This window comes from Helianthus annuus, chromosome 3 (assembly GCF_002127325.2).
Source record: "Helianthus annuus cultivar XRQ/B chromosome 3, HanXRQr2.0-SUNRISE, whole genome shotgun sequence".
Lineage (NCBI taxonomy): Eukaryota > Viridiplantae > Streptophyta > Magnoliopsida > Asterales > Asteraceae > Helianthus > Helianthus annuus.
In genome coordinates this window covers 83,167,131-83,180,116 of record NC_035435.2, presented here as the reverse complement: position 1 = coordinate 83,180,116, position 12,986 = coordinate 83,167,131, and the positions used below count along the sequence as shown (strand labels likewise).

Genomic DNA, 12,986 nt, shown 5'->3' with positions numbered 1-12,986 from the left:
CTAGAAAGCGATGTAGAGTTTGAAATTGAACAAGAATTGATATGTGCAAAAGATACACATATTTATACAAGATCCCAAGTATGAAATACAATATTTCATCGGCTTGGTATTCGTTTGATGGTCGCGGTGACACAGGTGTCACAATCCCGGCATTTAGCCTCATGCTTCTAGCCGTCTCATTTAGAGTTCTATTCATTCTCTCAGCTACACCATTCTGCTGAGGAGTTCCGGGAACTGTCTTGATCATCTTTATCCCTTCCTTGGCGCAATAGTAAGTGAACTGCTTGCTTATGTATTCACCACCATTATCAGACTTTAAGCACTTTACCTTCAAGTTAGTTTCATTTTCAACAGCAGATTTCCATATCTTAAAAGCATCAAATACAACAGATTTATGCTTAAGAAAATATACCCATACCTTTCGTGTTGAATCATCGATGAAAGTAACATAATATCTTGAGCCTCCTAGAGATATAACTGAGGTTGGTCCATATACATCCGAGTGAACAAGCTCTAACTTCTGAGGTTTCGGTGCCCTCCCTGTCTTTACAAAAGTAACCCTTTTTTGTTTTCCAAGAACACAAGGTTCACAGAATTCAGTTTCCACTTTCTTCAATCTGGAAACTTACCTTTCTGAGCCAACATCTTCAATCCCTTCTCGCTCATGTGTCCGAGTCGGTTGTGCCATAAATTTGATGGACTCGGACCGGTGGTCATTGCATGAACACCTTCAGCAGAAACTTCTGCCATGTATAGAGTACCTTGCTTCTTTCCTTTGGCAATCACTAAATTGCCTTTGATCACTTTCCATTGTCCACCCCCAAAGTGAACATTAAACCCTTCATCATCCAGTTTACCAACTGAAATCAACTTTCTCCTCAAATTAGGAATAACCCGGACATTTTTCAATGTCCATATAGTTCCTAATGAGGTCTTCAAGTCTACATCTCCAATACCTGTGATATCAAGCATTTGATCATCTGCTAAACGAACTCTACCAAAGTTGCCTGTTCGTAGATTCTTGACCATATCTGGGCATGAGATAGCATGGAAAGAAGCACCTGAATCCATAATCCATGATTCAACTGAATCTTCAACAGAACAGATGAGAACATCACCTGGTTCTTCCGAGGATACACTGTTTACTTCTTTCTTTGCAGCGGGTTTTGTACATTGGCTTCTGTAGTGACCTTTTTCTTTGGAATTCCAACATTCAACGTCTTTTCTGTTCTTTGACTGTCCCCTTTTTCTGGACTTGGACCTGCCTCGATTATGTCCTCTTTCGTTTCTTCTTCCTCTACTTTCTGTATACAATAAAGAACTTGAATTAGAAGTCTCACCACTGCTTCTCCGTCTGATATCTTCGTTTACTATCAAGTCACGAATACTATCGAAAGTGAGTTTGGTAGTGCCGGATGCACTACTAATAGCTGTGATTGTGCCTGACCAACTGTCGGGTAACGATGATAAAAGGAGTAGTGCTTGCACTTCATCTTCAAACTTTATTTCAACTGAGGCTAAACGAGAGATAATCGAGTTAAACTCATTTATGTGAGCGGTAACCGACATGCCTTCCTTCATCTTGGTGTTAACCAATTGTCGGATGAGGAATACTTTGTTTGAAGCGGATGGCTTTTCATACATGTTGGACAAAGCTTTCAATACACCATATGTGGTTGTTTCATTGACAATGTTGTAAGCAACACTCTTTGCCAAGGAAAGCCTAACCACACCCAAAGCTTGTCTATCCAACAACATCCATTCTTCATCATACATGTCATCAGGTTGTTCACTTGACATAGGCAATTGCAAACTTTTCTGATACAATAAATCTTCAATTTGCATTTTCCAAAATCCATAATCACTTCCATCGAACTTATCAATCTTGATTTTACTATCTTCTTCCATTAAAAAAATTACCAAATTACTACTAACCAGACGGGTTTGTACTGCTAAGTGGTAATTTATACGAGCGAAAGCGATAATCAGAAACAAATAACTTATCTGTTTCAAGCTTTAATGGCAAGGGACAAGTATTGATGGATAATGAGATCTTGTTCAAAGTTGAGGGACCTTTCTTGATAAAATTGAAACTTTAATTTCTCTACCAGAAATAAAAGTTGAGGCCTTTCTGATAAAAATGAAACTTCAATTTCTCTAACAGAATAAAACACGGACGTGTTCTCCTTCTTCCCCAAATTTCACCAGAACAAAAAAAAAAAAAAACTCTGCTCTCCACTTCTTCTTCTTCTTCTTCTTCTTTTCTGTTTGTGTTTCAAACAAGAGCAAGACTGGGTTCAATCGGAACCCTAGACAGCAGCGACGACGCTGGACAGATGGAGGCTGGCAGAACTGCCGGCGGTTCTGACGGCTGTGGTGACGGCAGTTTTCTGATCAGAAATCCGGCGGCTTCGGAATCACTCCTATGATTCACCTGAGCGGCGACGGTTGCTGGTTCAGTACCCTGAACAGTGACTGCGGACCTGAACAGAGGAAACTGGCGTGAAAGGACCGGTTGAAACTGATGCAAATCGAAACCCTAGTTCAGATTTCTGCACCTTCAGGTATCTCCTTCTTCTACACCTTCGTTTCTGTTCGAATCTGATCGATTTCTGTTCGGTTTCTGTTCGTTTTAACAACAAGAGCCTGAGCTCTGATACCAGTTGTTAGGATCAGAATACACTCACGAACACAGAACTCACACACATACACACTTTTCTGATGAAGAACACAAAGATTTATAGTGGTTCGGTCGGTTCTGACCTACATCCACTCTCGGTAACAAGGAATATTTGTATTAGTTAAGCTTGGTACAATTTACAGATACATAACAATCTCATATATATAAGAATGAGGAAAGAGGAAAGTGAAGAAAACAAGATCCGTGAATAATGGGTCACAGACCCATGTCCCCTTATCCTCTTATCCTTTTGATAAGAAAGGATTTTCTAATCTCCACTTGATCAAGTGGCCTTCACACTCAACAATCTCCTACTTGAAGCCACTGAATAATCTTCACCTGCGCTTCAACTGTGCATCAGTATCTCTGTAAAAACTTTGATCTTATCACATTCCTAGTTACCCGGCCTCCTCTTCAATTATCCTGAAGGCCAGTTGAAGCTATGCAGAGCTTCAACTTCTGTAAGGTGACAACCTTAGTCAACATATTAGATGGATTTTCACTTCCTTTGATCTTCTTCAACTTTAGAGTGCCTTCACTAACTTGCTCTCTGATGAAGTGATATCTCAGCTGTATGTGCTTTGTCTTCGAATGGAAGACAGGATTCTTTGCTAGATGAATTGCACTTTGATTGTCACAAAACAGTGCACAATCAACTTGTTCCTTGCCGAGCTCTTTCAGAAAATTCTGCAACCATATAAGCTCTTTGCTTGCTTCAGCAACTGTCATATACTCTGCTTCTGTGGTTGAAAGGGCAACACTTTTCTGCAGTCTAGACATCCAGCTTACTGCAGTGCCTCCCACTGTAAAGACATATCCGGTGGTGCTTTTGTAAGATTCTTTACAACCACCAAGGTCAGCATCAGCAAAACCCTTCAGAATAACCTCTTTGCCGTTAAACTGTAATGCCACTTTTGAAGTCCCCTTCAAATATCTTAGCAGCCATTTAACTGCTTCCCAATGTTCTCTCCCTGGATTGGACATAAACCGACTAACAACTCCCACTACATGAGCTATATCTGGTCTCGTGCATACCATTGCATATATGAGGCTACCAACTACCGATGCATACAGAACTTTAGCCATTTCTGCTTTGTCTTCATCTGATCTGGGTGACTGAACTTTAGAAAGCTTAAAGTGACCTCACAAAGGTGTGCTTCGAATCTTGGCATCTTTAAGGCTGAATCTTTCTAACACTTTCTCAATGTACTTGTCATATATATAAGATTGAGGAAAGAGGAAAGTGAAGAAAACAAGATCCGTGAATAATGGGTCACAGACCCATGTCCCCTTATCCTCTTATCCTGTTGATAAGAAAGGATTTTCTAATCTCCACTTGATCAAGTGGCCTTCACACTCAACATTTTGGCCAAACCACATTTTTGTTTTTTTGTTTTGTTTTTTTTTTTTTTTTTTTTTTTTTCAGGTGCGATAGTATTGGGATGGTGTTGTGCCGGTTTACAATGAAGATGATGGCGGTCGTTGTTGGTTTTATGATGATGGCGATGGTGTTGGTTGATGACGTGGGTGTCGGAAAAGTGGCCGGTGATGGTGGAAATGGTGGGTGGTGATGGTGGCGGGGTGGGTATGTGGGTGGTGACGGTGCAGGCAGGTGATGGCGATGATAGAAGGTTGTGATGGGATGGGTGGTGGGAGGTGGCGGTGGTGGTCAATGAAAAGGACTAAAATGAAAGAAAACAAAACTTTTCAGACTAAAATGACAAGAATAAAAATTATTTGGACTAAAGTGATAATTTTATTGAAATCTCAGTGACTAAAATGGCAGTTAACTATATTAATGTTAGTTGATTAATATTTCCTGCATGTTACCATCCATTTGACATTAGATCAGTACGTAAATAAACAGACTTCTTATCAATCATTACTAGTAATGTAAACCCTTATTTTATTATCAAACTAGTGTCACATCTTCCATTAGCAAAGAGTTCCCACAACAGAAGACCAGATCTGTAGTTACTCGTATAGTCGTTTTTTCCTCGGCTATGTAACCATTGGGGGAAAAAACGAATTGCCGAGGTTTTTTAATCTACCTATTTACTATATTTTTGGGTGTACTGGATTTCTCTGACAGTTTTGTCAGTGATTGGGTATGAGTAAAACTCATATGTGTAGTAGTGGAGAGACTTTGGATCCTCAAATAATCGACCGTCAACTAGCTACCCATATACGATGAATTGAAATCTTCTCAGTCATATATATCTAGATGCCTGATATATCCATTAGTTAACTTACTTTTTAGTATGATGATGAATTTCAATAAGATAAAGCTACAAAAATTGTTGATTTATCAAAGTTAAACCTAATTGTTATCTTTATATGAGATTGAAAATACATCTGATTTTCTAGAAGTAAATCATATGAGTTCCTCCAAATAAAATAGTTAACTTAGTAGAATACTTTATAATAGTTGACATTTTCGCCAACCCATAAAATAGTTAACTTAGTAGAATACTTTATAAATAGTTGACATTTTCACTAACCCATGTGAGTTCCTTAAAATAAGAGGGCTTATACATACTAGTTGATTAGTATATTCCCTGCATGTTACTACTGATATTCGATCAGTACGTACCGCTATACATACGGACTTCTTCTTATCAATCATTTCCAGTAATGCAAATCCTTATTGTGCGGTCGTTTACACGTATCTTATACTTTGTTAGTGCCTATAAATAACTAAATCAAGAGGCCCTCATTACACAGTCTACATTAACTGTTTAAACGTACGAAATTAAGTACAAAGAGAGATCCATCATGTTCATTAAACGTATCAAGTTGGTTGTTCCAGTCTTGTTTTTTTTATTGTTACGATACTCATCAGCAAAAGTTATAACCTACAACATCCTCAGTTTCGGAGCCAAAGCCAATGGCCGCTTAGACTCAAAAAATGCATTCCTAAAAGCATGGAATTCGGCATGTGTGTCCACTAATCCGGCCATCATTTATGTGCCACCGGGAGGTATTTGATTGCGGCGGTCACATTTGCTGGCCATGCATGTAAGAGCAAAGCCATCACATTCAAGATAGATGGTACCTTGGTGGCTCCCTCTAGTTACAATGCAATCGGTAACTCGGAAGTATGGATTAAATTCCACAGGGTTAACCATGTTACCATCTCTGGTGGAACCCTTGATGCCCAAGGTGCTCCTTTATGGGCTTGTAAATCCTCTCGAAAGGCATGTCCTAAGGGAGCTACGGTATGACAATAATTATAATTTCATATTTTTGGTTTACATTCTTTTGTGATAATTTAATAAAAATATATATGTTTGTGTTGCAGACACTTGGCATCTACCATTCTAAAAACATAGTGATCAGTAGGTTGAGGTCAGTAAACAGCCAAATGTTTCACATCCTGCTTTATGCATGCAACAATGCTAAACTACAAGGAGTGAGCATCGTGGCACCCGACCTCAGTCCGAACACAGACGGAATCCATTTAATATCATCAACAGGTGTGACCATCTTGAATTCTAAGATCGCAACCGGAGATGATTGCATCTCGATAGGGCCAGGAAATTCAAATATCTGGATTGAGAAGGTGACATGTGGCCCAGGTCATGGCATAAGGTACACTTGGGTGACATGATATCTTAAACTGTTTGATATTTACCAAGTATTGAAATTTTATCATTATCATTAGTTGGTTAACTTAATCTGGTTTTCAGTTTTACACCTATACACTTTTTTCAGTTCTTTTGGATTCTTTTAAGTATGCGAACTAACAATTGATGACTTAATTTGTGCGTACAGCATTGGCAGTCTAGGTTGGGAATTGCAAGAACCCGGTGTCCAGAATGTGGTCGTAAAAAGCACAACGTTTATAGGTACTCAGAATGGTGTGAGGATTAAAACATGGGCGAGGCGAAGCAACGGGTTTGTGAAGAATGTTGTTTTTCAGCATTCAACAATGGTGAATGTGAAAAACCCAATCATAATAGATGCAAATTACTGCCCAAACAAAAAGATAGATGCATAAAAAAACCCTAATTCTCTCTCTCCTATAGGCAATTTTTGTTCCTCATGAATCCAAAGTTTTTCTTCGTGATCTTGTGTATAACAGTCTGTGATTAGAGGATTGATCATCCAATACTCTATAACGAACTCGTTAGCACTAGGGATCGATCTAGAACTAGGGTTTATTTTCGTTTCTTCTTGTAATCGCCGCTCTAGGTTTGATTCAAGAACCCTGATTTATTAAACTGGTAGTCACTGATTGCGGTTAACTGAGATTAATTTAGCTAGATTGGTGCTCAGGTTTAATCGATTAAGGGATCAGGTTTCATTCTAGGGTTTATAGGATTTAGGGTTTTTGTTTCCGGTTTGTTGGTGGCGGCAGTAGGGTTTACGTGTGCATGTTTGTTTGTTGTTCTGGTATCAAGTGAGAGGTGTGTAATTCGCTATGGATGTTCGTTCCAAGCCTGCTGATTCTGCTGACGGTGTCCTGCATGATCGCGGTAAACCACCGAACTTGTTCAAGGATTTCCCTAATGAACCGATCAATGTTGATGGTGCTGAGTACATGAATGAACCTGTCGTTGAGGAACTTTCTACACCTGGAACAGCTCCAGTTCGTGGAATTGGATTACGTGTAACTAATATTGAAGGTAACCCTTTGCTTCCTAGAAGAGGTATGTATTCTACATCGAATACTTCGATTTTGGATGGGTTGATGAGTATTTCTAAACCGGTGGAAAACGTGTTTGCTGCTGGAGCCTCTTCTTCGATGGCTAGTAAGGATGAGACGGCTGATAAGGGTCATGAGACACGATCGTTTGCTAATGTGGTCCAAAGGAAAAAGGCGGATGTTAAAGTGAATTTCAGAACTCTAGAATCGAATGAAACGTTTGAAGGTGCTGATGTTGTCATCCCGCTATCTTCTGTGAAGCAAGTTTCTGAGAGGTATGTTCACACGTTATACGGGTATTTTCTGGGGAAAAGGCTTGCGTTTCCAGTGGTGGATTATTTTGCTAAAAAGTTCTGGGTCAAGTATGGTTTAACGAAATTGATGATGAATGCCAAGGGATTCTTTTTCTTTAAGTTTAATACGAAAGAAGGGATTGACCAATTGTTGGAGGATGGCCCGTGGATGATAAGGAACGTGCTGATAATTTTAAAGGAGTGGTCTCCAACTGTTACAGTAGAAAAGGAGGACATCACTACGGTTCCGGTTTGGGTAAAGATGCATGATATCCCATTGGTTGCGTTTACTGAGGATGGCCTAAGTCTGTTAGCTTCGAAAATAGGGACACCAAAAATGCTGGATTCCTATACGGCAACTATGTGTGCGGAGTCTTGGGGCCGTAATAGTTTTGCTAGAGCACTGATTGATATCCATGCAAGTAGGGATCTGAAGGAGAATATCACTATGGCTGTTCCTTCTTTAGACGGGAAAGGTTTTTCAAAATCAGTAATAAAGGTCGAGTATGACTGGGTCCCCATGAGATGTTCTGCTTGTTGTGTGTTTGGGCATGATGATGCCTCGTGCCCAAAGAGTGTTAAAGCGGGTGATGATACGGCTGATAAAGGTCAGGAGGTCTTCCAGAATGCTAAAAAAGTTAGAAAACAAAGCAATCCGGGGGTGCATATTAACAATCAAAAGCAGAAGTTTATTTATCGACCGGTAGGCAAACAGAAAACAAACTCACAGGGTAGGGTGCAATCTGATAACAAAGTATCCACTTCTAATCCGTTTCAGGTGCTGGGTGAAGAGGGTCAAGAACTTGATGAGGTCAGTTTGGGGGTTGGAGATCGTCAACAAGATAGACCAGCGGAAAGTTCTCAAACGGCTAAGATCATTCGTGGAAAGTCAATTAGTACTAATGCGGAGGAAGTCCGAGTGGATGATGTGGGTATTGATGATCTTTTGGATGATATTCCAAAATAACATGGAGAAGAAACAGGTAAATCAAGGGGCTGAGGGTGCAAGCACACCCGGAGATGGTGGTTTCCATGGGTAGTATTGCCTCCTGGAATATTAGGGGGTTGAACCGCTCCCTTAAACAGAAGGAGGTTCGTCAGGTAATGGTAGATAATCATTTGCATGTTTGTGCGATTATGGAGACGCATGTGGACTCTTCGAAGGTTTATGAGGTTTGTCAAAAGGTTTGTCGTTCTTGGAGTTGGGCTTCTAACACGGCTCTTTGTAGTAAGGGTACTAGAATTCTGGTAGGATGGGATGCTAATGTTGTGGATGTGATGATTCTCGCTCAAACGGATCAAGTTGTTCATACGCAGGTGTTGTTTAAATTAGATCAAAAATCTATATTTGTTTCGTTTGTGTACGCGGACAATTATTATAAGAAACGAAGGGATTTGTGGCAGAATTTAGTGATGCATCGGTCGTTTATGAGGAATAAACCTTGGGTGATGATGGGTGATTTTAACTCACATCTTTCTTATGAGGATACGAGTGTTGGATCTTCTACGTTCCATATCGGAAATAGAGAATTCAAGGAGTGTGTTAATGAGATAGAGATGTTCGACGTTAATAGTTCGGGGCTTCATTTTACTTGGTCGAATAAGCATCAGGATAGTGGCATTATATTTAGGAAACTTGATCGGGTCATGTGCAACATTAACTGTCTAGATGTTTTCCCAAATGCTGCTGCGTATTTCCACCCTTATAGGGTTTCGGATCATGCTCCGTGTATCCTAAAGTTACCGGAAGTTTCGAGAGAAAAGCCAAAGCCCTTTAAGTTTGTTAACTTAGTGGCTGATAAACGTGGGTTCTTGGAGGAGGTGCAGCGAATTTGGAGTACTTGTATTGATGGGCACCACATGTTTCAGGTTGTTCGGAAGTTGAAGTTGCTTAAAGCTCCGCTTCGAAAAATTCTTTATCAACAAGGAAATTTGCACCAGAATGTTATTAATATGCGTAAGCAATTGGATGAGTGCCAGGTTAGTATGGATGGGGACCCGTTAAATGGAAATCTTATTAGTGAACATGGCCGGTTACTTCAGCTTTATAAAGATGCGGTGCGTGATGAAGGAATGTTTCTGAAACAAAAGTCCAAGGTAGACTTGCTTGAGGTTGGGGATTCGAATACTAGATACTTTCATAACGTTGTTAAAACGAAAAACCATCGAAGCCGGATTTTTTCTATTAGAGACAGGAATGAAACGTTGCATGAAGGGGGATCGGTTCCGCAGGTCATGGTGGACCACTATACTATTTTTTTTGGTTCGGTGGGGGATATCTCATTGCAACCGGCTCCGGACTTATTTCGAAATGTGTTATCTTCTGCCAAAGCTAGTGGTATGGTGCGTGAGGTGACGGATGATGAAATTAAGCAAGCTATGTTCTCTTTTGCTGGTAATAAAGCGCCTGGCCCGGATGGTTATACCTCTATGTTCTTTAAGAAAACTTGGGATATCACTGGCAAGGATGTGTGTAGGGCGGTTCAAGATTTCTTTACTAATGGTAAACTGCTGAGGGAGCTGAATCATACAATTCTTTCGCTGATCCCAAAGGTGGCTACTCCTGATTCGATCTCGGATTATAGACCTATTTCTTGTTGCAATACATTGTATAAATGTATTAGTAAAATTGTCACGAATCGGATAAAAGAGGGTTTGGCAGACATTGTGAACATCAACCAATCGGCGTTTGTTCCTGGGAGGAGGATTTCTGATAATATCCTCTTAACTCAGGAATTAATGCACAACTATCATAGAAATCATGGGCCACCGAGATGTGCGTTTAAGGTGGATATTCAAAAAGCTTATGATACGGTTGATTGGAATTTTTTGAAGCAGATTCTTATGGGATTTGGCTTTCATCCGAAAATGGTTAGTTGGATTATGGTGTGTGTCTCGACTACTTCCTTCTCGGTGGGCTTACATGGGAATTTATATGGTTATTTTAAAGGAAAAAGGGGGTTGAGGCAAGGTGACCCGATATCTCCATACCTTTTTACGTTGGTTATGGAGGTTTTAACCTTAATATTGCAGAAACAAGTTGATTTGTCTTTGGAATTTAGATTCCATAACAAGTGTGAGAAGCAAAGGATAATCAATTTGTGTTTTGCTGACGATCTCTTCATGTTCGCGAGAGGGGATAAGAACTCGGCTAAGGTCATTATGGATTCTTTAAACCTGTTTAAGAGCATGTCGGGGTTGGTTCCAAGCATGTCTAAGAGCACCGTTTATTTTGCAAATGTGTCGAATAGTGTGAAGGGCCTCATCCGCAGTTTCATGCCTTTCGAGGAGGGCACTCTTCCAGTCCGATATTTAGGGGTTCCGCTAATTACAAGTAGACTCGTGTACGGAGATTGTAAGCGGATAGTGGAGAATATGGAGGCAAAGATAACTGATTGGAAAGTGAAGAGTTTGTCCTTTGCAGGACGCCTCCAGCTAATTCGGTCAGTTTTATCATCTATGCATGTTTATTGGGCTTCGGTGTTCGTCTTACCTAAGCGTGTCACTATGGAGCTAGAGGAAAAGATGAGACGTTTTTTGTGGGCTCAGGGCAATAGTATCAAAGGTAAAGCTAAAGTCAAGTGGAGTAGTCTGTGTCTTCCGAAAAAGGAAGGGGGATTGGGTGTTCGTAGGGTGGCGGATATGAATAATGCTCTCATGGTCTCGCATGTATGGAGTCTCCTAACATGTAGAGAATCCTTGTGGGTTAAATGGGTTCATTTATATCATTTACGTGATAGGAGTTTCTGGGATGTTCCGGTCAAAAATAATGTCGCTTGGAGCTGGAGGAAAATGTTGCAACTGCGCCCAATTATTCGGAAACATATTTGGATGGAAATTGGGGACGGTCTTAAAACATTTGCGTGGTTTGATATTTGGGACGATGCTTGTCCGTTGAGTTACTTTCTGACCCCGAGGATGATTGCTAATGCTGGGTTTGGTATGCAAACTAAGGTTGCGGAGCTGTGGGAGTTCGGAGGATGGAGGTGGCCGAATGCTTGGATTCAGCGATTTCCGGGCCTTCTAACCATGCGGGCTATTAACTTGAATCCCAGTATACAGGATAGGGTTGTGTGGAGATCTAGTCAGGGTTCAATCGTAGACTTCGGGACTTCGATGGTATGGGAGGAGATTCGGACTAGTCAAAGTGTGGTTCCTTGGGCTAATATTGTGTGGTTTCCTCAAGCTATTCCTAGGCATTCGTTTGTCTTGTGGCTTCTTATAAAAAAGAAATTAAAGACTCAGGATGTTATGATGAGCTGGGCGTCTTCGGGGAATATGAACTTTAATCTAATGTGTTGTTCCTTATGTACGTCTGGTCCAGATTCACACGAGCATCTCTTCTTTGAGTGCCCATATGCTTGTTGCATATGGCATGGTGTGCGAGATCTAGTGGATATGGGAACTATTGATTCATCTTGGGATGCGGTTTATAACCATTTACTTCAGCATGCGGATTCGAAGAGGGTTTTTCATATTGTGGGTCGGCTTGTGGTTGGTGCGGCGGTCTACTTTGTATGGCAAGAGAGGAACCAGCGGCTGTTTTCTAGTAAGAAGAGGAGTGCGAGCCAGCTAGTAGAACTCATTCTAAACACGGTCCGGATGAAGATGCACTCTATGAAGTTCAAAAGATCAGTCCAAGCGACGAGAGTGTTACACTTATGGAGCTTACCGCGAGGGTTGTTGATAGACGATGATGATTGCGGCTAAGGGCTTGGTGTGTTTTTGGCATTGGTTTGTCCTTTGAGACTAGTTGTTTTTCTTTGTTTTGCTTTGTTGCTTGTTGGACTCAAATGTGGCATGTCATGTTTGAGAATTGGGGGTCACGTTAGGCCCTCACTTGTTTTGTTTGTTTGTGTGAAATAAAATTTAACCGGGGTAACCCTTTACCCAAAAAAAACAAAAAGAACTGCCCCAATCATGTTTTAGGAGTAAAGATCAGCAACGTTGTGTATGAGGATGTGCATGGAACATCAGCAACACAAGTGGCAGTGAAATTTGATTGTAGCAAAGGGAAGCCATGTAGCGGAATCCGACTAAAGGATGTTAACCTCAAATATAGGAGTCGACCAGCGATGTCTTCTTGTTCACATGTTGGCGGTGTTGTTTCTGGATTACGTGGATTTACAAGCTGTCTCTAATTGTGGGTGCTGCTACATATTCATATTCCTTGCTAGGGATTGTTCTGAGTTTTACAATCAGTTCGGAAATGGATGGAAAATGGCCTTTCATCTTTTTTGTTTGAAGGACCACATCAGTATGTTAGGTTGTACGTGTTATGCTTTATGCTACATTTAATATTTAAAACTATTCGAGATGTAACTGAGTATAGTTGAATTATTTTATATCTATATATTTGGGTTGA

The 12,986-nt window shown here is 40.5% G+C and overlaps 1 pseudogene; it reads left to right on the top strand.

Moving 5' to 3' along the window:
* Positions 1–3,948: 3,948 nt before the first annotated feature.
* Positions 3,949–12,762, top strand: LOC110920161 (annotated as a pseudogene).
* The last annotated feature ends 224 nt before the right edge of the window (positions 12,763–12,986 follow it).